Here is a 26010-nt window from a genome sequence, read left to right as displayed (position 1 = left end):
GGAATTGCGAAACCGGTCGCCACATATTTAGAGCTACAATGTGTCTTGAAAGGTTTCATGACATTTCGAGAGTACTGCGGTTTGATTCTAAAACAGATAGAATGGAAAGAAGAGCTAAAGATAAACTAGCCCCTATTAGAAATGTTTGGAATCAATGGGTAGAGATTCTACCAAAATTGTATAACAGTGGTGAAAATGTAACTATTGATGAGCAACTGGTGGCATTCCGAGGTAGGTGCCCATTCAGACAATATATACCAAGTAAGCCAGCAAAATATGGCCTCAAGATCTGGACACTTTGCGACAGCAAAAGTTCATATGCTCTAAATGTTCAAGTGTATACAGGAAAAGCCCCTGATGAAAGACCTGAAAAAAATCAAGGTATGCGTGTTGTTCTAGATTGGACTCATGGACTAAAAGGACAAAATGTCACATGTGACAACTTTTTTACATCCTATCAACTAGGCCAGATGTTGAAGAAAAAACAACTTACCATGCTGGGTACTATGAGAAAAAACAAACCTGAACTACCGCAAGGTATCCTTAGCAAGAGAGAGGTGTACAGCTCAACTTTTTATTTTTCTGGAAATACAACTGTTGTTTCTTATGTTCCAAAAAAACAACAACAGGTAATTCTGATGAGCACAATGCACCATGACAATGCCGTAAGTGATAGAGAAGACAGAAAGCCTGACATTATTTTGGATTATAATGCCACAAAGGGAGCAGTTGATACTTTTAGACCAAGTAATATCAACATAAACATGCAAACGCAAAACCAATCAGTGGACAATGATTTTATTTTATAACATACTGGACATTTCTGCATACAATGCATTTGTCTTATGGAGAGAAATCGACCCCGATTGGAACCGGAATAAGCTGCATAAAAGAAGATTATTTCTTGAGGAATTGGGAAAATCCCTGGTGAGGCCATATATTGAGAGCGGAAAAGTGACCCCCAGAAGTGAGGGAGCGGCAGCCATTGTAAAAAGTGTCCAGCATGCTCAAGAAAGAGACTCCACATCCACGGCCTCCACCAGCACAGCTACCAGCAAAAATAGGAAGAGATGGAGCTTCTGTCCATCTTCCTGTGACAATAAGACTAATCTGAGATGTGCTGGATGTTCAAAATATCTCTGTAAAGGACATGTGTCTTATTATTGTGCTCAGTGTAAAAACGCATGAACATGTTCAGTTTTTTCTTTTTTCTTTCTAAAATGGTTGAAGTTTTTATGATTTTTTCATTTGTTGATTTATAAAAAATTTTTCAAAAAGATAAATTTCATGTTTTAGTAATAGTAATGTAAAGCGTCTTTATTATTTGTGTGCAGAATGTCAACAATCGAAGATAATTGCAAAAAGCCTGTGTAACCTTTTTATGAAAAAAAATAAAAAAAATAAAGTTTGAATTAAAATTTTTCTTTTGTTTATGATCAAACATGTTCACATACAGTATTTCAATGAAAAAAGTATTCAAATAAAACAATTAGAGTAGCTAAAAATCAAGAATTAATAGGTCGGGTCATATTGACCCGGGAACAGTACAAGTGTATAGCAAATGCGAACAGAACAGCAGGGTTAATGGTAGGGGATAACTTTTAAAGTTGGTACATCCCCTTTAAGAGGACATTGTATTCTTATACTATGAGCTACTTATATAACACCGCGTTAGACCTTGAATGTTCAGTCGTGCCTCTTAAATGTTCTAATCTCACCTCCATAAATTAATAAAGTGCTGGTTGTTTATTCAGCATTTCCCAGGATTTCCAGGAAAATGTAGGTGAATACAGATCATACGGGGCAAAATAATCAATAGGGAGCGAAACAGGGAAAACTACCAAGTGCCCTTGAATATGCGATTACTGCTTAGGATGCCCGTGACACAGACCGCTATGTGATCGGACAGCCTGATATATACACAATGCAAATATATAGAGTTCAATGCCTTAGAATTTTTATGGTTAAAGCTGAATTACAGAGGAGTCTGGTTTTATGTAAAGGAAAGTTAATCTGTGTTCTACAACTTTCTTATGTCGTTTATGTTTTCATTTTTCGGGTTTTCCATATATTACTGCCAGAATATGAGAATAGTCTTTCTTATAGTAATCCTGCAGATAGCCTTCAACTGAGAAGTGAGACCATCTATCCACCCGAAGAGGTCTGAAACCATCCAGGGAGACAAGGGTGCTGATCATTCCTCCATACTTCATCTACCTCTCTTTTCCATGCTTCCCTTAACTCATGGAGGATAATTGGTTCCTAGGTTGTAAGAAAGCCTTTCATGTGTACACAGGAGATTCCAGTCTGCCGGCTGCAGGCATCTTCCAAGCATAAACAATAGACAAAAAGGATACCTTTGAAAGAATCTGCAAGTTTTTTCCACTCAAAATAATTAGCTATTCATGGTGCAATGATACTTGAGTAGAGGATTTTTGTAAATATTATAAACCAATGGCTGGTAAGGTTCTGGAGGGGGTATAATTCTCACCCAGATTTCTCAGATGGGTGAGATGGTAGAAGTCCAGAGAAATTGTCTCTCAGCAACTAGAAATGCTATTATTATACTCTGGGATCTCATCAATGCCTCCATGAAACCAATAAGACTCAATCACCGGATTCAGGATGACCCGGGGCTGCTGACATCACAGAAGAGCCCAGCAGCAGAGCCCAGCAGCAGAGCCCAGAGCCCAGCAGCAGAGCCCAGAGCCCAGCAGCAGAGCCCAGAGCCCAGCAGCAGAGCCCAGGAGAAGTGAGCAAAGGTCAATATAAGTGTTTTCCTTTTTTATACACCTGCCCTGGGCCTTCGATTATTAAACTATGGGATCCCAAAGCACAGCTAAACTTTCAGTCAACTTTTGATTTTTCTCTGTATGCAATGAGAAGCAGGAGACAGCTCTCAATAGATAAGCAAGGGAAAAGGTGAAAAAATGTAGGATTTCACAGAAAGGAGCCAAAATTTGGTAATACAGTATGTTACAAAATGTATTAATGACTCAAATACTGCCAATCAAAATAGAATAATACAATCAAAAGTTGTCACTTTAATAGGTGCTGTTCCACTGATTCCAGCACAGTTGGAATTTTTTATCTAGCCCCCACCGTTACTGAGCAATCAATGCAGTTAATTTTGATCCCTGATATACCATTTACATACCTCACGACTTACAAAGGACATAAAGATGGACAGAATGTGCGCCGCAGCAAATTTAGCCCCACCCAACTCCATGTTGGCTCCGCCCCTATTCTCTTCCATTTTTCTATTTCTCCCCACACAATATAATCCTCCTACAGTTCCCCTAACATTATATGCCTCCACATTATAATGTTTTCCTCCAACTGCCCTACAGTATGAAGTCACCTCTCCTGGTGCCCCAGTTTAAACACAGGGAAACTAGAGGGGGACATTAAACTGGGACTGATGGAGTGGGATATTAAACTGGGGGTAACAAGATGGGGACATCAAACTGGGCCAGCTGGAGGAGGACAATAAACTGTAGGCAAGTAGAGGCAGACATGTCACCCTCCAGCTACCCCCACGGTTTAATGTCCTCCTCAAGTTGCCCCCAGTTTAATGTTCTCTTCTAATTTGCCCACAGTTTAATGTCCCCATCCATCGACCCCCGCTGTTTAATGTGCCTCTCCAGCTGACCCCAGTTTAATGTCTATCTTCAACTGTCCCCAGTTTAATGTCACCCTCCATCTGCCCCCAGTTTAATGTTCCTCTTCATCCCCCTTCAGTTTAATGTCCCCCCTTCATCTGCCCCAGTTTATTGTGCCCCTCCAGCTGCCCCTAGTTTAATGTCCCCCTTCAGCTGTCCCCAGTTTAATATCCTTCCATCATCTACCCCCATTTTAATGTCTCCCCATCATCTACCCCCAGTTTAATGCCCCCCCTTCATCTGCCACCAGTTTAACATAATAAAACACTGATATTAACCTCTCCTCACTCCCCTGCTGTTCTGTGAAGTTTCCTCTCCCAAACTGTTCAGGGAGCTGTTGGCGTGATGTGAGTGACATCATCACATCGCGCCTACAGCTCTTGGGACCGGAGCACACAGGGGCTAATGGTGAAGCAGGAGCTATCTGCAGATGGCTCCTGCTTCATCATTGCATTTAATTCATCTGTGTCTGAATAGGGACTGTCCCGTTGAATCCGGGAAGATTTGGAGGTCTGTATTTAGTCTTTGTAGTGTCAAGAGGGTGGTGTCAGACAGGTGCAGAGAAGGGGTGTGATTTTGAGCTTTGACACAGGCTGCTTCTGATTGGAGGTCTGAATTATACCCCTCAGTCTGACACCACCCACCTGACATTACAGAGCAAAATAGCACATCAGGCAACAAAACTAACAGTACTTGCTGCTCAGGAATGGTGGGGGCTAGATAAAAAAATTCCAACTGTGCTGGAATCAGTGGAGTTATACCTATTAACATATGCGAAGGCTTTTTCGATGAGTGACTTGGGAAGCAAAAGCTCACAGGCTTCCTATAAGAGTTCATAGAAGCAGAGACAAAGTGAGTCCTGGCAATCATTAAATGGATTTTTACATAAAAATACAGAAACAAATCATAGAAACCAATATATTCTTGAGCTCAGCGTCTTCTCCTCTACTTCATGGTGTCTCATATAGGAGACCTGACTAATCTAAGACCTACTAGAAATGTCTAAACTTCTGGCTTATAAAAACATGGTGTCTAAGGCAGAAAAAGGAACTTTCAGTGCCAAGCTCGTGGTGGCATTTGGTAATTTCTTCTACAGACACATCAATGAGCTTTTACCAGAAAACAAAAAATGGCCTTCAGCAGTAAAAATGTAATTTCATCCCTTGTTACAAGATCTGCAGAGCTCACAGAAGCAAACTGCATAAAGCTTACATTATACACTCCGTTCTGTCTGCTCTGAAATAAGGAACCTGATTATTCGTATATTCCCTTATAAATGATGGCTGTCCTCGAAATAAAGAATCTCCAAACTGGCTGCCAAGTTCTAAATGAGATTGTTCCTCTGGAGACTGCGCGAGCGAGAATCCGCAGTAATAGCTTATAGAACCCTATAGATTCCAGCGATACATGGATGTTATCAACTATACCAGAACTTTTCAGTCCAATTAGTTTGTTTTATGACATTGTTATTCTGATGTACTTAAAAACAGTGATATAAACGCCTCCATTTTACATCTGACCAGGCACTAATTTTGGACTTGACCACTATAGGCCTTGCTTTATGCCTGCTGGAACAGGAAATCTTGAAAAGTCGCACTGAGAAAAATGCATAAAAATTTTTTTATGCTTTGCATAACATAAATGCTAGATGCTATTAGAGATGATTGAACCGATTTCTAATGAGCAAATCTATTCTCCAGGATGTAATTACCGTAGGAGAACAGTGCACTCTGTATGCCACCCTCTAGGGGGCAGCCTCCTTAACATCATACATGACTCAGTTAATAAGCCTACTATCATGATGCGGATTTAATTGCCAAATTAGTATTCTATTCCAAAAGGAACAGATTCCCAGCTATGGACAGCGCTGTTTCGGTCTTTTGGACCTCCTCAGCATAGCGCAGGGATACTGATTTGGCAGTGAGAGACTATAGATATTATCAGGGGATAATCTTACACATCAGGGAGAGTGTGTGCCTACATAGGCAGTACGGAGACTTACAAGTCATTCCTATTTAGTGTTGGGTTGCCTTTGCAAGATTCGTTTTGCAAACAAGGTTTACCCAGACCCAAGACCAATAAGCAAAGGCCCAAGGGAGGTGTGAACAAAATAAAAAACAGTGATACCTTTCCTTACGTCTCCTGGGAGTTCTGTCTTCTTTTCCGGTGTTCAGTCTTAAGCCACACTTCTGGTGTCTTCTCTGTCTTCTCCATTATACACCCTGAGGACCCAAGTGTCATGACATTGACATGCTCATCATGACCCCAGTGACCCCAATAAAGAAAAGGTGATGAAAAGAGAGTATCAGTGTTTTTATTATGTCTGCACCTCCCCTGGACCACCACTTATTATACTCTGGGACTGAAGAGACCCAAAAGTATAATAATAGCACTTACAGGCAAACCTCTCTAATATTCGCAAAACACATCTCATGAATCTCCCATCGCTGAACATACCCTTCACCAGGTAATAAAAAATAAGCTGGAAAATCAGCTCCAGACCATTATCCTTACTCCTCCAAATTTTACAGGCGTTACTATGCATTCCAGCAAATGGCATTCTCTGGCCATCCGTCAAACCCTGAATTTTTCATCAGTGAGAGGTGATTCATCAATCCAGAGAACATGTTTCCACTCCATTTCATGAAGCTTCTAGTGCATAGTCTACCTATAATAAATCGGGTGTGTACACGCTAGTTCACTGAACAGATTTTGGAGCTACTCCTACGGACATTGACAGAGTCGTCTCCTGGTATTCATCCTTTAACCCTTCATGAAGTTTTATATTTGGATCTGGACTTTCCAGCAGGGAAACCACCAGGTCAGTCCCTCCTGGAGTAACAATATTGGGGGTGGACCTTCTCACTTGAGGGGAGAACAGAAGAACCGCGCTCACCTGGGTAAATCAACAAACTTTATTTGCCCAACGTGTTTCGAGCCTACCTTGCTCTTTCTCAAGTGCATACAGATAACCTTCACACCCATCATCCACTGTGGGAAAGTTATCTGTATCTGCTCGAAACGCGTTGTGAAAATAAAGTTTGTTGATTTACCCGGACGAGCGCGGTTCTTCTGTTCTCCCCTCGAGTGAGAAGGTCCACCCCAAATATTGTTGCCTTGACATCTCCCAGACGTATATCCAGCTGCCGCCCACGTTTAACATGCCATCCATTCCTAAGATACACTATAGAGGTGGTTGTGTCTCACGCAACCCCATCAGGTGAGCGACCATTTGTTTCTGCTTACCCTGACTTTTTGATTAAAAAATACTACACCAAGGTAGGCTCTCTTCTTTTTTACCTCCTGGAGTAGTCTTGTTTGGAGAGAGTTGACCCAGGTGGGTCAAGACATGCTAGAGTAACGCTAAGTTCACACAAACCTTTAGGTTTCTGTTCTTAGGATCCACTTGGGGACCAGAAAACTGAAACCCTATACGCTTAAAAAGCGATTACCCGTGGACCCATAGACTATAATGGGGTTTGCCTGGTTTCTGCCTGGATTCCACCATTAGACACATGACATCACTGAGTAAAGAGAGTTCTGGATGCCATAAGGAGGTCCAAAAGAGGTAATGGAAGGTGAATATAAATGTTCTTTGCTTTTTAAACCTCCCCTGGGCCTCCACCTATTATACTCTGGGATCTGAAGAGATGCCGAAGTATAATAATTTCACTGTTATCTCACGGGTGGCAAATCCCCAAAGTTTAGGGTTCGGGTCAATCCCAAACTTATTTGGAAATTCATGGTTTTCTAGCAACAAATTTACTCATCTCTAGTGAACATACTCTTAAAATAGCAGGGGTCCGCAACTTTGTCTCCAGTCTCCATGCTCTATGCTTTTCACCCCACATGTATATGGGATAATTGATTGATCTTGACTAAATTGGCAAACATTTATAGATTCTAATTTGTATGGCCACCTTATAGGCATTATGCGGGACTACAATATTGACAACCTATTGTTAAGCCTGGTTATTAGAGATGAGTGAGTAGTATTCGATCGAATACCTCCCCGCCATAGGTGTGCGTGTAAGTGGCCAAACACCAAGGGGTTAAGCGCATTGAATATTCGATGCGTTTAACCCCTTGGTGTTCGGTCGCTTACACGCATACCTATGGCGGGGAGGTATTCAATCGAATACTACTCGCTCATCTCTACTGGTTATTAATATATATTTGGTGGGAATCCAATTTCCACCACCTTTGTCCCAAGTGCTCACCTTTAGCATGTAGATCAATGGCCTTATGTAACCCAAGTGTAAATATGAGACTCGTATAGACTCTTGGTACCATATAATCCACATAAAAATTGCTATGACCTAAAATATATGTACAATATAAGAATACTGTAAACTCTACATATAAATACAGCAAACATCTGATAGCTCTCAAAAACTTTTCTTTTCCATGTCCTTGATATTATTATTAAGGGCAAAGTTGAATTCTACTTCATAAAAATGATCCAGGCAACATCTTGTAGGACGCAGCAAAGTTGAATCGTAGTCTCACTTCATCATTGCTGATCCAGTTCACCTTCCTTCACGAAATTCAGGTCAAAAACAAGTAAAAAAGTGAAATATAGTATTTCCAAGTCCTTGAGTTGAGAACAGAAGACACAAAGAAAAATTTCTCGGAAATGTTCCATACAGGGTTACACGGTGACTTTGGCTGCAACTCCTGCTTCAAGACAAAAAAATTGCCATGTCGCCCTGAGGCTACTTCACTTCACATACGTGACCTGCACAAATTATAATGCCCCCAGTGGTTCCTACATCGTATGCATGCCGCTTCACACTTAACCCTGCCACCTGTGGCCCCTCAGACATTAACTTATCCCACCTCCTTGTGGCCCCTCAGACATTATATTATAATGTCCCCTTCCAGTTGATCCAAAAATTTCATGACCCCCTTCCAGGTTGCCAGAACCATTTAGTGTCCCCCCTCCAGGTTGCCCCATGGTCTCATGTAGCCCTCCAGGTTTTTCCAACAGTGTCATGTCCCCCCATAGGGTTCCCTCAAAGTTGCCCCATGGTCTCATGCCCCCCCCCCACCAGGTTGCCCCCACATTGTCATGCTCCCCTCTCCCCCAGGTTGCTCCCACAGTTTCATGTAGCCCTCCAGTTTGCCACCACAGTATTATGGTCAACCCCCCCCCCCCCCCCAGGTTGCCCCCGCAGTTTTAGATCCTCTATCAGTTGCCCCCATTGTACAAATTAGACTAAGGGAAGTAAAAAAAAAATCTTAATACTTCTTTCCCCATTCCCCTATTCTCTTCTTGCTCTAGCCCCAGTGTCTTCAGAGAGCAATAGGCAAGGTGTAAGTGACGTTACCACATTGTCTTCCCGCTCCCAGGACCCCAGGAGCAAAGACATCAGCTGAATGTTGAAGCAGGGAGTGGATGACTTGTTCATACTCCGATGAGTTGGAGTTGGGTCAGCATAGGACTCACTGCCCGGAGTAACGGGACAACAAATGCATGACTGTCCCAAAGGGCACCCCTTAACCCCAGATTCCTATGCAAGTGCACTTTCGGCCCTATGGTTAAAGCGCCCCTGTCCTGGTTAGAAGGTATCTTGTTTCTCCTAGTTTAATAACCTAACAGCTGTCATCTTTTGTTATGGACTTGATTTTTCCATCTAGTCTTCCATGCCAATATTGGACAGACTCTTAAGATGGCAGCTGTCCTACAGCTGTTTCTCCTGTTGCCGCAACCCAAAGGAGGGAACCAGAGGATAGGAGTAGTAGTCATACTCTGAAGAATATAACAGTATGTTCACACAGAGGTTTTTGGACCTAAATTTGAGGGCAGAATCTGCCTCAAAATCCGTCTCCCATTGACTTCAGTGGGAACCGCTCGCTTCTCTTTTCCAGTGGCTAGTAGCGGAAAAAAGAAGCGAGCTGCCCTATCTTGCCGCGGATTCTGTGACTGACTCAGTCGTAGAGTCCGTGGCACGAAGCTCCCTCCCGATTAGGCCCATTCTTCGGGCCTAATCCAGAGCGTAATGCCGCGACTGGATGCCGATGCACTGCACCGGCATCCCATTGTGGCTAGCCGCGTGGTATTGTTCACACGCGGAATGCAAATTCCTTCGTGTGAACATACCCTAAGATAAGACAATCCTTTAATAATCCACCATGGGGAAATTCAATGTCCACCGACAGTTTATCCTAAGGATAGCCTATCAATATGGTAATACTGGAGAACCCATTTAACCCTTTTTAATGAAACCTCTGTAGAAATTGTCTTCAACAACATGAAGTCATAAGAACTTTGTATTTACCGTATTTCATGCTGATATATTACGTCGTTACGACCTAATGCAGACTGTCTTTATTGGTCTTACAATTGTTTTCATGAATACACAAAATGATTGCGGAGAGTCAACGGCGCCTCCCGGAGCAGCGGGTACACGGATTGCTATAGGTCTTGTAATAAAACTGTCATCACCTGTTTCTTTAACAAGCCAAGATGTTCGGTGCCCTCTTTCATTTTCCACTTGCATGTTCGTGCACATTGAACTGTGTGATTTTCATAACCATGCTGTAGGGGACAGATACAAATGAGAGAAAACCAAATTGTATAGAAATTCAATTATTTTGAAACTTTTGAATTATGATGATGGATAATGATCTGTCACATTTAAATTGCTTCCAAAAACTTGCGCGACAGATGTGCAGAGAACGAAAACGGCTACGGCTGAGCTGCAGATGGAAAATAATAATAGGTTTGAGCTCTTCTTTAAATGACGCCGCTCTTGTATTATCATTACAAATGGAGAATAAATTGTATAAAGCTCGCTTATGGATGGAGCAAAGCTGAATTGGATGTTGGACTGCTGAATCTCTCTTATTGGGGATGGTTTGGCTTCGTATATAGATGTCACCTGATAATCCTGGTGATAAACCCTGTTGAGCTTGTGTAGGACTGGTGCTTGGGCAGATAAGTCACACATAGGCTGAGGTGAAACAGTTAGGAGATAAGGAGGATGGATGGCGCCGCGTGAGTGGCTACCTGTTACAGAAACTCCAAGCTGAGAGCGACCTTTATCTTTCCTTTTTTTCACTCTTTTCTATCTGTATTTACAAATCTTCTCCTGAAGTATCTTTGCACTATGAATCGCTAACTATCTGGACTGGAAAAAACTTGCAGACTGTTTCAAAAGTATCCTTTGTGTCTATTGCTTAGGCTTGGAAGAAGCCTGCAGCCGACAGACTAGAATTTCTTGTGTTCTCGTGGAATTCTTTGTTACTGTCTAGGAACCTACCATCCCCTTACAAGCTTAAAGGGGCCCTATCAGCAAAATCATGCTGCTAGAGCCCCACATATGCGTAAATAGCCTTTAAAAAGACTATTCAGGCACTGTAAATGTTATATTAAGCTACCCCCCCCCCATTTTAAAATAAAACCCTAAAAAAGAATATCTACCTACGGATCGTGCACGCTGGGCGGGCATTCAGGGTGTGTCTTCTTCTTCATCCCCGCCTCTTCTTCCTCTGACGTCCTCCGTTCCCATCCTCCTCCGGCGCTCGCGAGCGGACATTGATATAAAAAAATGGCCTGGGCGCATGCACAGTAGCATGCGGCTTCTACTACGGCTACTGCGCAGGCGCCCAGGCCATTTTTTTTATATCAGTGTCCGCTCGCAAGCGCCGGGGGAGGACGGGACCGGAGGACGTCGGAGGAAGAAGAGGCGTGGATGAAGAAGACGGTACACCCTGAATGCCCGCCCACAGTGCACGATGCGTAAGTAGATAACATTCTTTTTTAGGGTTTTATTTTAAAACGGGGGTAGTTTAATATAACTTTTACGGTGCCTGAATAGCCTTTTTAAAGGCTATTCACACATATGTGGGGCTCTATCAGCATGATTTTGCTGATAGAGCCCCTTTAAGGAAGCATGGACAAGAGAGGCGTATAAAAGGGGCAACATGGTGGCTCAGTGGTTAGCATTGCAGCACTGGAGTCCTGGGTTTGAATCCCGCTAAGGACAAAAACACCTGCGAGGGATTTGTTTGTTCTCTCCGTGTTTGCGTGAATTTCCTCTCATACTTCAAAGACATTCTGATAGAGAAAAATGTGAACTCTATATGGGGCTCACAATCTACATTAAAAAAAAAGAGAAGCAGATAAAAGTACGGAGATAAAATTTGCAGACTCTTTCTTGCAAAAGATCTTTTTTTAAAAAATCTTTTTTGTGTCTATTGTTTATGCTTGGAAGATGCCTACCTCTTTGTAGCAATGGTAACGCCCTCATTGTTCCAAAGAACTCATCATATTGACAAAAAAGCAATATCTCAGTAATGGAAGCAGCGATTCACAAGATGGCAACACAGTTTTATTCAGGTGACACTAGCCAATGTATCTGAGGGACTAAGTTGATATTCTGAGTTCTGGTGACACTCCCTTTAAGACTTACTTCCTGTGAACTAGTTATGGCTGTCGTTAGATATGCCTGAATTGTTAGAAGGTTCTTCCCTGTGTTAGAATTGAAATCTACACCACCCAGAAACTGATGTATATTTCAGATATACTTTGCACCAAATTTCTGGAGTAAGTTATAGTAAAATTGGCAGATCAAGGAATCCCCACCCCACCTTGTTCTCCGTCCTACTCCACTAACTTTTCCAAAAAGTGGTGAACAGGTTGGAAAATGAAATGCCAGAAATGCACCTCTTTTGCCCCAGAAAACTAGTGGGACTATTTTAGTAAATTTCCCCCAATATACTTAAAGGGATTTTCTGAGGATGTACAAAATTTTGTCTAACAGTTGGGCTTCTCTTAAAATTAAAAACTGGTAACACTTGTCAGCTGTATCCGCTGGTCCCATGGTCTCTCAGTGATTGGCTGAAGCAGTCCCATATGTAGACAGGTATGTCTATGTCATCACTGCGTTCAAGTACACAGAGACTGTCATAGCAATGCAGGAGTTACAGGGGATATAATATTTTTTAATAGCAGAATATTACAGTTAGTAATTTCTTTTACATTTTCGGAAAATCCCTTTAATGGTGTTGGACTAACCTACCAGATTAAGGGAGAGGCCAGGCACCAACAGAATAATGGTCCAGCAGAGGACACCCAATTTGAATGATACTATGGATTTCATAGGAGTTGTTGGAGGATGAGTTCCAAGAATAATTTCATCTGGAGGACTCAAGGAACTTTACCCCAACACTCCCCTTTCAGACTTCAAAAGGAATTCCACTTGACGAAAAATTAGAAGCATTACACAAAGTCATGAAATTGTGATCAAAATAATAATAAGATTTAATTAACGGGTGGGGCTTGTCTGACTGTTAATAGTACAAAGGGGAGAGGCTCCTGCTGCAGCCAGTTATCTTAAGTCTGATAAAGGACGAACTAGAAGAAGGAGAAGAGGCATGGCTAAGTTCTTGAAACACTCTTAGAAGATATTTCTTTATATATTTGTAATATGAAATACATCCTAATTACATCATGGAAGTCAGATTTGCATATTCTCCCCATGTTCCTTTGCAGTGGAGCGCTCATGGCTTAATAAGACTCAACACACCTAAATGGTGGTCTCTCCTTATGGAGTGATGATATCCCCTCAACCCTGTCTAAGCCTCTCACCTCTGCCGGATCAGTCCTCTCTGCGCCAAGCTGATGAGATGCAAATACATAGAAACAGTTGTCCTTGGCTGAGAAGACTGTATCTGGTATAATCCCAACATCATTGCAAACAAAGGCCTCTGAGAAGGTCGGCATGATGTTAAAAGGAGCGCCCTCTATAGGATTGTTTGACTGAGACTCTGTCTTCCTAATTACATCATGGAAGTCAGATTTGCGTATTCTTCCCATAATATGAAATAAAACATAGTCAAAGGAAAGGAAGAGAATGGCGGAGGAAGTGTTGGGATATTTTCGGTGTGTGTTTGCGGTGTTTAGTTTACAATGACGAATACTGCCACATGTGTTCTACCCATAGAGAAATATTACAGTAATGAAGAAAGAGTATCTACATTGGACATACGCGCATATGTAGCTGAGTTGAGTAGTGTGACATCTGTTACAGCTCAATAAATGTCAAAATATGATCTACAAATATGAAGCTTGTTCTTCTTTTAGATAGGTGGTGTGAACAAAGTGTAATAATTAGAGATGAGCGAACACTAAAATGTTCGAGGTTCGAAATTCGATTCGAACAGCCGCTCAATGTTCGTGTGTTCGAACGGGTTTCGAACCCCATTATAGTCTATGGGGAACAGATACTCGTTAAGGGGGAAACCCAAATCCGTGTCTGGAGAGTCACCAAGTCCACTATGACACCCCAGGAAATGATGCCAACACCTCTGGAATGACACTGGGACAGCAGGGGAAGCATGTCTGGGGGCATCTAACACACCAAAGACCCTCTATTACCCCAACATCACAGCCTAACAACTACACACTTTACACACTCAATACCACCTCTCTGACAGTAGGAAAACACCTTGAAACATGTGTATTTGGCACTTGCAGTGAGGAGAGCTTGTCACCAGCAGTGAATTTGGCCCTTGTAGTAAGTTGAGGTTGGCACCAACATTTGTTTTGAAAATCAGGGTGGATTGAGCCTCTAACCAGCAGAGTTTGGGCAAATTCATGGTGGAGGGAGCCTCTAAACACCCCAGTTTGGACCAATTCATGGTGGAGGGAGCCTCTAACCAGCCCAGTTTGGGTAAATTCATGGTGGAGGGAGCCTCTAACCAGCCCAGTTTGGACCAATTAATGGTGGAGGGAGCCTCTAACCAGCCCAGTTTGGACCAATTAATGGTGGAGGGAGCCTCTAACCAGCCCAGTTTGGACCAATTAATGGTGGAGGGAGCCTCTAACCAGCCCAGTTTGGGCAAATTCATGGTGGAGGGAGCCTCTAAACAGCCCAGTTTGGGCAAATTCATGGTGGAGGGAGCCTCTAACCAGCCCAGTTTGGACCAATTAATGGTGGAGGGAGCCTCTAAACAGCCAAGTTTTGGGAAATTCATGGTGGAGGGAGCCTCTAACCAGCCCAGTTTGGACCAATTCATGGTGGAGGGAGCCTCTAACCAGCCCAGTTTGGACCAATTAATGGTGGAGGGAGCCTCTAACCAGCCCAGTTTGGACCAATTAATGGTGGAGGGAGCCTCTAACCAGCCCAGTTTGGACCAATTCATGGTGGAGGGAGCCTCTAAAAAACCCAGTTTGGACCAATTAATGGTGGAGGGAGCCTCTAACCAGCCCAGTTTGGGCAAATTCATGGTGCAGGGAGCCTCTAACCAGCCCAGTTTGGACCAATTAATGGTGGAGGGAGCCTCTAAACAGCCAAGTTTTGGGAAATTCATGGTGGAGGGAGCCTCTAACCAGCCCAGTTTGGACCAATTCATGGTGGAGGGAGCCTCTAAAAAACCCAGTTTGGACCAATTCATGGTGGAGGGAGCCTCTAAACAGCCCAGTTTGGGCAAATTCATGGTGGAGGGAGCCTCTAAAAACCCCAGTTTGGACCAATTCATGGTGGAGGGAGCCTCTAACCAGCCCAGTTTGGACCAATTCATGGTGGAGGGAGCCTCTAAAAAACCCAGTTTGGACCAATTCATGGTGGAGGGAGCCTCTAAACAGCCCAGTTTGGGCAAATTCATGGTGGAGGGAGCCTCTAACCAGCAGAGTTGTGGGAAAGCAGGGTGGAGGGAGCCTCTAACCAGCAGAGTTGGTGGAAATCAGGGTGGAGGGAGCCTCTAACCAGCAGAGTTGGGGGAAATCATGTTGGAGGGAGCCTAGTATTAGCAGAATTGTGCAACGCTTATGGTGGATGAGTATGAGGATGCGGAGGAATTGGAGAGGTTGAGTACAGACATGGAGTTTCATGTTGGGGTGCTTTACACAGGTGGGCACAAAAATGAAGGCTCTATCCAGTGGTGGTTCATTTTTATCAAAGTGAGCCGGTCGGCACTCTCAGCTGACAGACGGGTGCGCTTGTCAGTGATGATGCCACCGGCTGCACTGAACACCCTCTCAGATAGGACGCTGGCGGCAGGACAGGACAGCACCTCCAAGGCATATAGGGCAAGTTCAAGCCACAGGTCCAACTTCGACACCCAATACGTGTAGGGCGCAGAGGGGTCGGAGAGGACAGGGCTGTGGTCGGAAAGGTATTCCCGCAACATGCGCCTATACTTCTCACGCCTGGTGACACTAAGACCCTCCGTGGCGGCACTTTGGCGAGGGGGTGCCATCAAGGTGTCCCAGACCTTAGACAGTGTGCCCCTCGTTTGTGTGGACCGGTGAGAACTTGGTTGCCTACTGGAGGAACTGCCCTCCCTGCCGCCAACGTCACATGCTGGAAACATCTCCATCATATTCTGCACCAATTGCCTGTGGCAAGCATTGATGCGATTGGCCCTCCCCTCTACCGGAATAAAAGACGAGATGTTGTTTTTATACCGGGGGTCAAGGATAGCAAAGATCCAGTACTGGTTGTCCTCCATGATTTTGACAATACGCTTGTCGGTTGTAAAGCACCCCAACATGAACTCAGCCATGTCTGCCACAGTGTTAGTTGGCATGACTCCTCTGGCCCCACCGGAAAGTTCAATCTCCATTTCCTCCTCATCCTCCATGTCTACCCATCCGCACTGCAACAATGGGACGATTCGAAGTTGCCCGGAAGCCTCCTGTATCACCATCACATCATCGGACAACTCTTCTTCCTCCTCCTCCTCCTCCTCCTCCTCCCTTAAACGCAGTGAAGCGGACAGATGTGTGGACCTACTCTCCAGCTGTGACGGATCGGATGCTATCCCTAACTCCTCTGTGTGATCTGAGTTATCCCTGATGTCAATCAGGGATTCTCTCAGAACACACAAGAGCGGGATTGTAAGGCTCACCATCGCATCCTCAGAGCTCACCCTCCTTGTGGACTCCTCAAAGACCCGTAGGATGTCACAAAGGTCTCTCATCCATGGCCACTCATGGATGTGAAACTGAGGCAGCTGACTTTGTGGCACCCTAGGGTTTTGTAGCTGGTATTCCATCAAAGGTCTCTGCTGCTCAACCACTCTATTCAACATCTGAAACATTGAGTTCCAGCGTGTGGGGACGTCGCACAAAAGCCGGTGTTGTGGCACATGCAGGCGTTGCTGGAGAGATTTTAAGCTAGCAGCGGCTACTGTCGACTTGCGAAAGTGGGCGCACATGCGCCGCACTTTCACCAGTAGCTCTGGAACATTGGGGTAGCTCTTTAGGAAACGTTGCACCACTAGGTTGAAGACGTGGGCCAGGCATGGAACATGTTGGAGTCCGGCAAGCTCCAGAGCTGCTACCAGGTTCCGGCCGTTATCACAAACGACCATGCCTGGGCCCAGGTGCAGCGGCTCAAACCATATTGCCGTCTCATCGAGGAGGGCATCCCTCACCTCGGAGGCAGTGTGCTGTCTGTCCCCCAAGCTGATCAGCTTCAGCACAGCCTGCTGACGTCTACCAACGCCAGTGCTGCAACGTTTCCAACTCGTAGCTGGGGTCAATCTAACAGCGGAGGAGGAGGCGGTGGCGGAGGAGGAGGCGGTGGCGGAGGAGGAGGCGGTAGAGGAGGAGGAGGAGGGGGGTGTTCTTCTCGTGTCCCTGCCAGGAATGTTAGGCGGGGAGACGAGGTACACCGGGCCAGTTTGGGAAGCAGTCCCAGCCTCAACTACATTCACCCAGTGTGCCATCAGTGAAATGTAGCGTCCCTGTCCGCATGCACTTGTCCACGCGTCGGTGGTCAAGTGGACCTTTGTGCAAAGCGCGGAACTAAGGGCCCGCCTGATGTTGAGTGACACGTGCTGGTGCAAGGCGGGGACGGCACACCGGGAGAAGTAGTGACGGCTAGGGACGGCATAGCGAGGTGCCGCAGTTGCCATCAGGTCCAGGAAGGCGGGAGTTTCAACAAGCCGGAACGCCAACATCTCCTGGGCCAGCAGTTTAGCGATGTTGGCGTTCAAGGCTTGCGCGTGTGGGTGGTTAGCAGTGTATTTCTGCCGCCGCTCCAATGTCTGAGAGATGGTGGGTTGTTGTAAAGAAACGCCTGATGGTGCCTTTGATGGTGCAGGAGAAGGAGATAAGACAGGACCAGGGGAGGATGAGGTAGAAGTCAACAAAGTGGCGGAGGCAGATGAAGTGGTGTCCTGGCTCGTCCTCTGGAGTGCATCGCCAGCACAGTCAGCAGTGGCAGTGGCAGAGGCAGAGGCAGTGGCAGAGGCAGTGGCAGTGGCGTGAACGGCAGGCGGCCTTTGTCCTGCCGTTGCTGCCTGCCACTGATTCCAGTGCTTGGATTCCAAATGACGGCGCATTGAAGTGGTGGACAGGTTGCTCTTCTCAGAGCCCCTAATCAATTTCGAGAGGCAAATTGTGCAGACAACACTATATCTGTCCTCGGCGCATTCCTTGAAAAAACTCCACACCTTCGAGAAACGTGCCCTCGAGGTGGGAGTTTTTCGGGGCTGGGTACGAACTGGAACATCTTGGGAGATTCCGGGTGTGGCCTGGCTTCGCCTAAGCTGCTGACCTCTGCCTCTGCCTCTAGCTACCCTTTTTGGTGCTGCACCTGCCTCAACATCCACACTACTTTCCCCGCTTGACATCCCCCCTGTCCAGGTCGGGTCAGTGTCCTCATCATCCACCACTTCCTCTTCCAACTCCTGTCTCATCTCCTCCTCCCGCACAATGCGCCGGTCAACTGGATGCCCTGACGGCAACTGCGTCACATCATCGTCGATGAGGGTGGGTTGCTGGTCATCCACCACCAAATCGAACGGAGATGGAGGAGACTCTAGTGTTTGAGCATCTGGACACAGATGCTCCTCTGTTAGGTTCGTGGAATCGTGACGTGGAGAGGCAGGTTGAGGGACAATGAAAGGAGCGGAGAACAGCTCTGGGGAGCAGGGACAGTTTGGGTTATTGTTCTGTAAAGCTTCGGAATTTTGGGAGGAAGGAAGACAAGACTGTTGGGTAATAGGAGGAGAGGAGGCAGAGTCTGACTGGCTGCTGGACAATGTGCTGTAAGCGTTCTCTGACAGCCATTGCAAGACCTGTTCCTGGTTCTCGGGCCTACTAAGGTTTGTACCCTGCAGTTTAGTTAATGTGGCAAGCAACCCTGGCACTGTGGAGTGGCGCAATGCTTGCTGCCCCACAGGAGTAGGCACGGGACGCCCTGTGGCTTCACTGCTACCTTGCTCCCCAGAACCATTCCCCCGACCTCGCCCACGGCCTCGTCCACGTCCCTTTCCGGGAGCCTTGCGCATTTTGAATTCCTAGTTAGAAATTGGCACTGTATACCAGTAGTAAAAATTGTGGGTGCACGTAACCCCAATATATTCTTTGAATTCCCAGTCAGACACTGGCACTATATGGCAGTAGCAAGAAATGAGGGTATTTGTATTCCCAATATACTCTTTGAATTCCCAGTCAGACAATGGCACTGTATACCAGTAGTAAAAATTGTGGGTGCACGTAACCCCAATATATTCTTTGAATTCCCAGTCAGACAATGGCACTGTATACCAGTAGTAAAAATTGTGGGTGCACGTAACCACAATATATTCTTTGAATTACCAGTCAGAAACTGGCACTATATGGCAGTAGCAAGAAATGAGGGTATTTGTATTCCCAATATACTCTTTGAATTCCCAGTCAGACAATGGCACTGTATACCAGTAGTAAAAATTGTGGGTGCACGTAACCCCAATATATTCTTTGAATTCCCAGTCAGACACTGGCACTATATGGCAGTAGCAAGAAATGAGGGTATTTGTATTCCCAATATATTCTTTGAATTCCCAGTCAGACAATGGCACTGTATACCAGTAGTAAAAATTGTGGGTGCACGTAACCCCAATATATTCTTTGAATTCCCAGTCAGACACTGGCACTATATGGCAGTAGCAAGAAATGAGGGTATTTGTATTCCCAATATATTCTTTGAATTCCCAGTCAGACAATGGCACTGTATACCAGTAGTAAAAATTGTGGGTGCACGTAACCCCAATATATTCTTTGAATTCCCAGTCAGACACTGGCACTATATGGCAGTAGCAAGAAATGAGGGTATTTGTATTCCCAATATATTCTTTGAATTCCCAGTCAGACAATGGCACTGTATACCAGTAGTAAAAATTGTGGGTGCACGTAACCCCAATATATTCTTTGAATTACCAGTCAGACACTGGCACTATATGGCAGTAGCAAGAAATGAGGGTATTTGTATTCCCAATATATTCTTTGAATTCCCAGTCAGACAATGGCACTGTATACCAGTAGTAAAAATAGTGGGTGTATATAGCCCCAATTCTATTGCTAGGGGACTTGCAGGGTATTTCTGGGGTGAAGGTGGGGGGGCACACCGTTGGAACGGGTATCGGGGTATATATCGGGTATACGGGAATACACTGACAGTGTATTCCATTCAGGATCCTGGGAAAGCTGGGTTGCGGCGATTGAGCCCGTTAGTGCCACGTTACACTGACAAGCTTCTCCCTGGAATTTAGCTCTTATAAGAGCTGTTGGTTGTCTTCTCCTTCCTATCTAGCCTGTCCCTGCCTACCCAGAATCTAAGCCCTAGCTAGCTGGACGGAAACCTCCGTCCCCGGTGAATTGCAAGCTCAGAATGACGCGAAGCTGGGCGGCGCTGTTCTTTTAAATTAGAGGTCACATGTTTTCGGCAGCCAATGGGTTTTGCCTACTTTTTTCAACGTCACCGGTGTCGTAGTTCCTGTCCCACCTACCCTGCGCTGTTATTGGAGCAAAAAAGGCGCCAGGGAAGGTGGGAGGGGAATCGAGTAATGGCGCACTTTACCACGCGGTGTTCGATTCGATTCGAATATGCCGAACAGCCTAATATCCGATCGAACATGAGTTCGATAGAACACTGTTCGCTCATCTCTAGTAATAATAACTTCTCTAATAGATTCACATTTACATACCGAGCATGTACCATCACATATCGGCTCGAGACATAGAAGAGAGAGCAAAGGAAAATAAAGCAAATTACAATAATATTAAATAATAAAGAACTCAACTTAAACCAGTCATTTTCAGCTCCGAAATTTTTGGGAAATTAGGTAAAAAAAATGGAAACCGATAATAACCGATCCCGATGCCACTGTTGGCTTACACGGAAGACGCCGTGGGGGAAGCTGCACGGAGAAGACCTCTAAAGGTAGGAGAAGGGACTGTATAGCATTTGGCCAATCAATGCTGGTTCTGCATCGAACTTTTCCATTCGAATAGCGAGTGGTACTCGATCGAGTACGAGTATTTCGAACACCGTAGTATTCGATCGAATACCTACTCGATCGAATACTACTCGCTCATCTCTAGTCTTTACCTTTCATGCAAAGTGGCCACAATGCGTATAATTATTCGAGCACTGGTAGACCAACACAGAGGGCCCAGGATCTGTGGCTGTGGTCGAGGAAAGTTGAGTTTGCCTTATTTTATTATTTTAACCTCTTCCCTGCCCATTTTGAGTCCAGAAAAACGGGATTCATCAGAACCCAAGACTTTTTGGAAATTCATAAGGAATTTGGTTGAGATTCGAGTCGCCCATCTCTACGCTTTACCCTCATTCGATAGACTTTACACTCGCCATGTCCTTCTCTGTATTCTCCCTATGTCTCAGCACTTCCTTTATATATGTAGCAGCCATGTGTGGAAATTCATCTCCAGATGCCACCACTTCCTCAGCGCAGTCCTTGTGTGACAGATGTTTAATGATTATGTCTATTTGCTAATAATTATTTTTTTTAATATATCTGAATATTGGACGTGGAAACAGCCAAATTAATGTTCTGCCTTGTTAGCAAAAATGGGTTTCTCACAATCCAAATCCTAATTGAAATCAGAATGGTAATGAGCTGTGGCACCCGGAGAATACATTAATTAATGACTGGTATCAGCCATAGGGAGTCATCTTTTTAGAAAGTTGGCACTGATGTGTAATATTGATGCAATCAAGTGGACGAGGTCTATAGAAAGAACGTCGCGGATAGTTACGCTGTCTGTTAAAGGGGTGGGCCAGGAATTTTTATTTAATATCTGATTAAAAATACCTTATTGATGGGGGGCCATGGATCAAGTTTGGGGGCCACTTCTGACCCGACATGGAGACACAATCCGGCTCTATTTTGTGCGGAGACCACCAACAATATAATATATATTTATAAATAAAGGATAGATCAAGAATAAAAAAATTCCTGTCCAGCCCCTTCCCGCAGCAGCTATTTTTGTTTTTTACTTTCCACAATCCAAAAGCAGTAAAAAAATGTGTTCTTCCATTGACAAATCTCTATAAGGGCTTTATTTTTGCGGGATGAATTGTACTTAGCAATGGTACCATTTAATATTCTGTACAATGTACCGGGAACCTGGAAGTAAATTCAAAATGGGGTGGAAATAGAGAAAAATTGCTTTTGCATGGTTTTCTTATAGGCCACATTTTGCAACCAAATGTATATACTCAAGTATAAGCCGAATTTTTCAGCACAGTTTTTGTGCTGAAGAAGCCCCCTTGGCTTATACTCGAGTCAATAAGTTTTCCCAGTTTTTTGTGGTAAAATTAGGGGCCTCGGCTTATATTTGGGTCGGCTTATACTCGAGTATATACGGTAGTTTTATTAATTTTAACCCTTTAAAAAAATCTAGAGTCACCATTGAAACTTGTTTATATTTACGTATATGGGACTGCCAGATATACTATTTCTGTATACCATTTTGGGAATGTCTAAAATTTTTATCACTTTTTATTCAAATTTTTATGGGACCGGTAATAGAACTAATCTATCGACAGTTGCCGTTCCTGGATCTCACTCTGGGCTTGGCAATCCATCCCAAATTGGCAAAACCCCAGAGTATAACATGGCAGCCATTTTAGTTTGCCAAAGACGAATCTCCATTTGTTCTGTTTTAAAAAAAAAAAAAAAAAAAAACCCGAAGAATTTGGAATATTTGGGTTGAACTTAGCTCAATAGGAGTCGGTTCGCCCGACTCTAGTCCATAGTGGTGTCAGTGACAACTAAGACATTTTACATTGGAAGGGAACCCCTCCTAATCTATCAGCAGGAATCGGATATTAATGTCTTCTTCTATTCTACGACACATCATATCCAGATTGTTGTTGGCATTATTGGCAGTATTCCTGCCTCCTGTTAATGGTCATGGTCGTGTGGTTCTCTAATTCGCCGGTAGCAGATGTTCACCTTCACCTTTATTCCAGAGTCTCAATGCACACGATGGGAAATAAAACCTTTAGAAACCATTAGCTTTTTAGGCTTTTACTTGAAAATGTCTTCAATATTCTTCTCCATATCACTATATATTGTACTTTGACAATCTAAAGAAAACAGATTTATTTTTTTACATTGTTGTCTTTGACGGAACACCCGCAAAAAATAATCTAACCAAAAATGGATGGACGGATGGATACAAACCTTCCAATTGTATCTGTTGGACGTTGACTACAAATTCTCCATTTTTTGGATGGAAGAACAGATATTAAAAAATAAACTAGATCCACAAAAACTGATGACAATGGATCTATTTAAGCAACCATTGGTATCAAAGGATGTTGAAATGGATCGGATGTGATCAGTTTTTCTGGAACAAAAAACTAATATACCAACATTGATGTCAATGTAATGTTATTTATTGGATTGCCTTTATGGTAGGTGGGAGTGAAGTCAATGGCAAGAGGGTGGAAGTGGGTTGAATCATATAACCAAGGGTCGGTATTCCCCAAGTGAAGGCCTTATTTGTGTCTATGTAGTATCAACAGTATCCTACTTGGCAACTCTGTTGGAATGACCCAAAAAAGATGACATCTCAGGAAGAGCCTGTAAATCTCCTTAGTCCTAGTATTTCATATGTGACTTGAACACTTTCATGCCTATGTCACAAGAAATGGGGTACGGCCAAATTCATAAAGGGTGTGGTGTAGAGATGAGCGAGTAGTGTTCGATCGAGTAGGTGTTCGATCGAATACTACCGTATTCGAAATACTCGTACTCGATCGAACACTACTAGCTGTTCAAAGTTTAAGGTTCGATGCAGAACCAGCGTTGATTGACAGAATGCTATACATTCTGCCAATCAATGCTGGTTCTTCTCTTACCTTTAGAAGGCTTCTCTGTGCAGCGTCCCCGCGGCGTCTTCCGGCTGGAATTCACTCTGGCTAGGCATCCGGCCTAGGCAGAGCCAACTGTGCATGCGTGGGCGCCCGCGCATGCGCAGTCGGCTCTGCCTAGGCCCAGATGCCTAGGCAGAGTGAATTCCAGCCGGAAGATGCCGCGGGGGGCGCTGCACCGGGAGAAGACTTCAAGAAGAATCCAGCCCAACCGTCACTCGTGGACTTGGTAAGTATAATTTTATCGAATTTTGTGTACCCCTGAAATGAGCATTTCCCCCCATAGACTATAATGGGGTTCGAAATCTGTTCGAACAGTCGAACAGTGTGCGGCTGTTCGAATCGGATTTCGAACCTCAGACATTTTAGTGTTCGCTCATCTCTAGTGTGGTGATGTACAGAAGGGACGTGGCCAAAATTTTCACATGATGCACCGTTCTACATGGATAATTATTGTACATGAGTATTATTAGTATGGATATCCAATTATTATGCTAGATAACAATTCTCTATCAAAATTCAAAAGATTCTACATAAATGCAATAAGAATCTAAAAATATGTGAAACAGTAACTGGCCAACTTGTTGATGGCTTCTAGACAGCAACAAAAGACTATAAACCCTGTTCATAAACAAGCCAGTAGCCGGTATTAAGAGGCATTCGAGCCGGTCAGCCTACATGCCTGAGAGAGAGGGATTTTTCTACTTTGCATATTTTGTGCTTTCTTCTAATACTATAATCAGGTTTATTTCTAACTATATAAAATTGCTTCTCTGAACTGTATTTTTCGGCTAATTATTCAGTATATGTGTATGCAGAGAACATTAATATGGTTAGCGTAATGATGGGTTTCGCCAATACAAGATTTACAGTGGCTGGAAGGACAGAGTGTTCTGTACTGAAAGTCGCTGCACTAATGTGATGAAATTCTGTTATGGCCGGCGATAAAAACGAGGCTAAAAACCTCAAAAAATGGATAACAAAGTTGCACATAGCTGTGAAGTTTGTTCTGTGCATCAAAGGCCTGATTATTGACAGATATCGTTAAATTTACCCATTATTTTATGACATTTTTCTAAACAATCCTCTGCAATCATTCTGGCCATCATCTAATTACCATGGGCCAACTTCTGAGAACCCCAGTGATGAGATGACAGAGTAAAAAACAGACAGGACTCCTAGGGGAGACTGTGAGAGTCCAGATAACCCTGTCCAAACACAGTGATTGACAGTGGGAGTCCGGATAATCCCGCCCACACAAAGTAATTGATAGTGGGAGTCCCGAAAACCCTGTCCACACACAGTGATTGACAGTGGGAGTCCTGATAACCCCGCCCACACAAAGTGATTGATAGTGGGAGTCCCGAAAACCCTGTCCACACACAGTGACTGATAGTGGGAGTCCTGATAATCCCGCTCACAAAGTGATTCACAGTGGAAGTACTGATATCCTCGCCCATACAAAGTGATTGACAGTGGGAGTCCTGATAGTCCCACCCACACACAGTGACTGACAGTGGGAATCCTCGTAGTCCCGCCCACACACACAGTGATTGACAGTAGGAGTCATGATAACCCCGCCCACACACAGTGACCCACAGTGGGAGTCCTGATAATCCCACCCACACAAAGTGATTGACAGTGGGAGTCCTGATAACCCCGCCCACACAAAGTGATTGATAGTGGGAGTCCCGAAAACCCTGTCCACACACAGTGACTGATAGTGGGAGTCCTGATAATCCCGCTCACAAAGTGATTCACAGTGGAAGTACTGATATCCTCGCCCATACAAAGTGATTGACAGTGGGAGTCCTGATAGTCCCACCCACACACAGTGACTGACAGTGGGAATCCTCGTAGTCCCGCCCACACACACAGTGATTGACAGTAGGAGTCATGATAACCCCGCCCACACACAGTGACCCACAGTGGGAGTCCTGATAATCCCACCCACACAAAGTGATTGACAGTGGGAGTCCAAAAAACTCCACCCCAAAAACAGTAAATGAGTGATTGAGTGGTTTTGGTAGCAGACTCCCTTTAACGCTGGAACTAAGTGTACACAAGTATGGAATTTGAAACTCGGTATAAGAAAATGAAGTTCCCTTACAATGGCAAAAAATTGCCTTAAAAAAAAAGGGGAAAAAAATCTGTATAAGTACTGCTAAAAAGTGGTCACTATCAGCGCTGAGTTTTTTGTAGTGAAAGGTAAAAGGAATAAATGC

This window comes from Leptodactylus fuscus, chromosome 3 (genome assembly GCF_031893055.1).
Source record: "Leptodactylus fuscus isolate aLepFus1 chromosome 3, aLepFus1.hap2, whole genome shotgun sequence".
NCBI classification, from domain to species: domain Eukaryota; kingdom Metazoa; phylum Chordata; class Amphibia; order Anura; family Leptodactylidae; genus Leptodactylus; species Leptodactylus fuscus.
Note: the sequence above shows the minus strand (reverse complement) of the source record.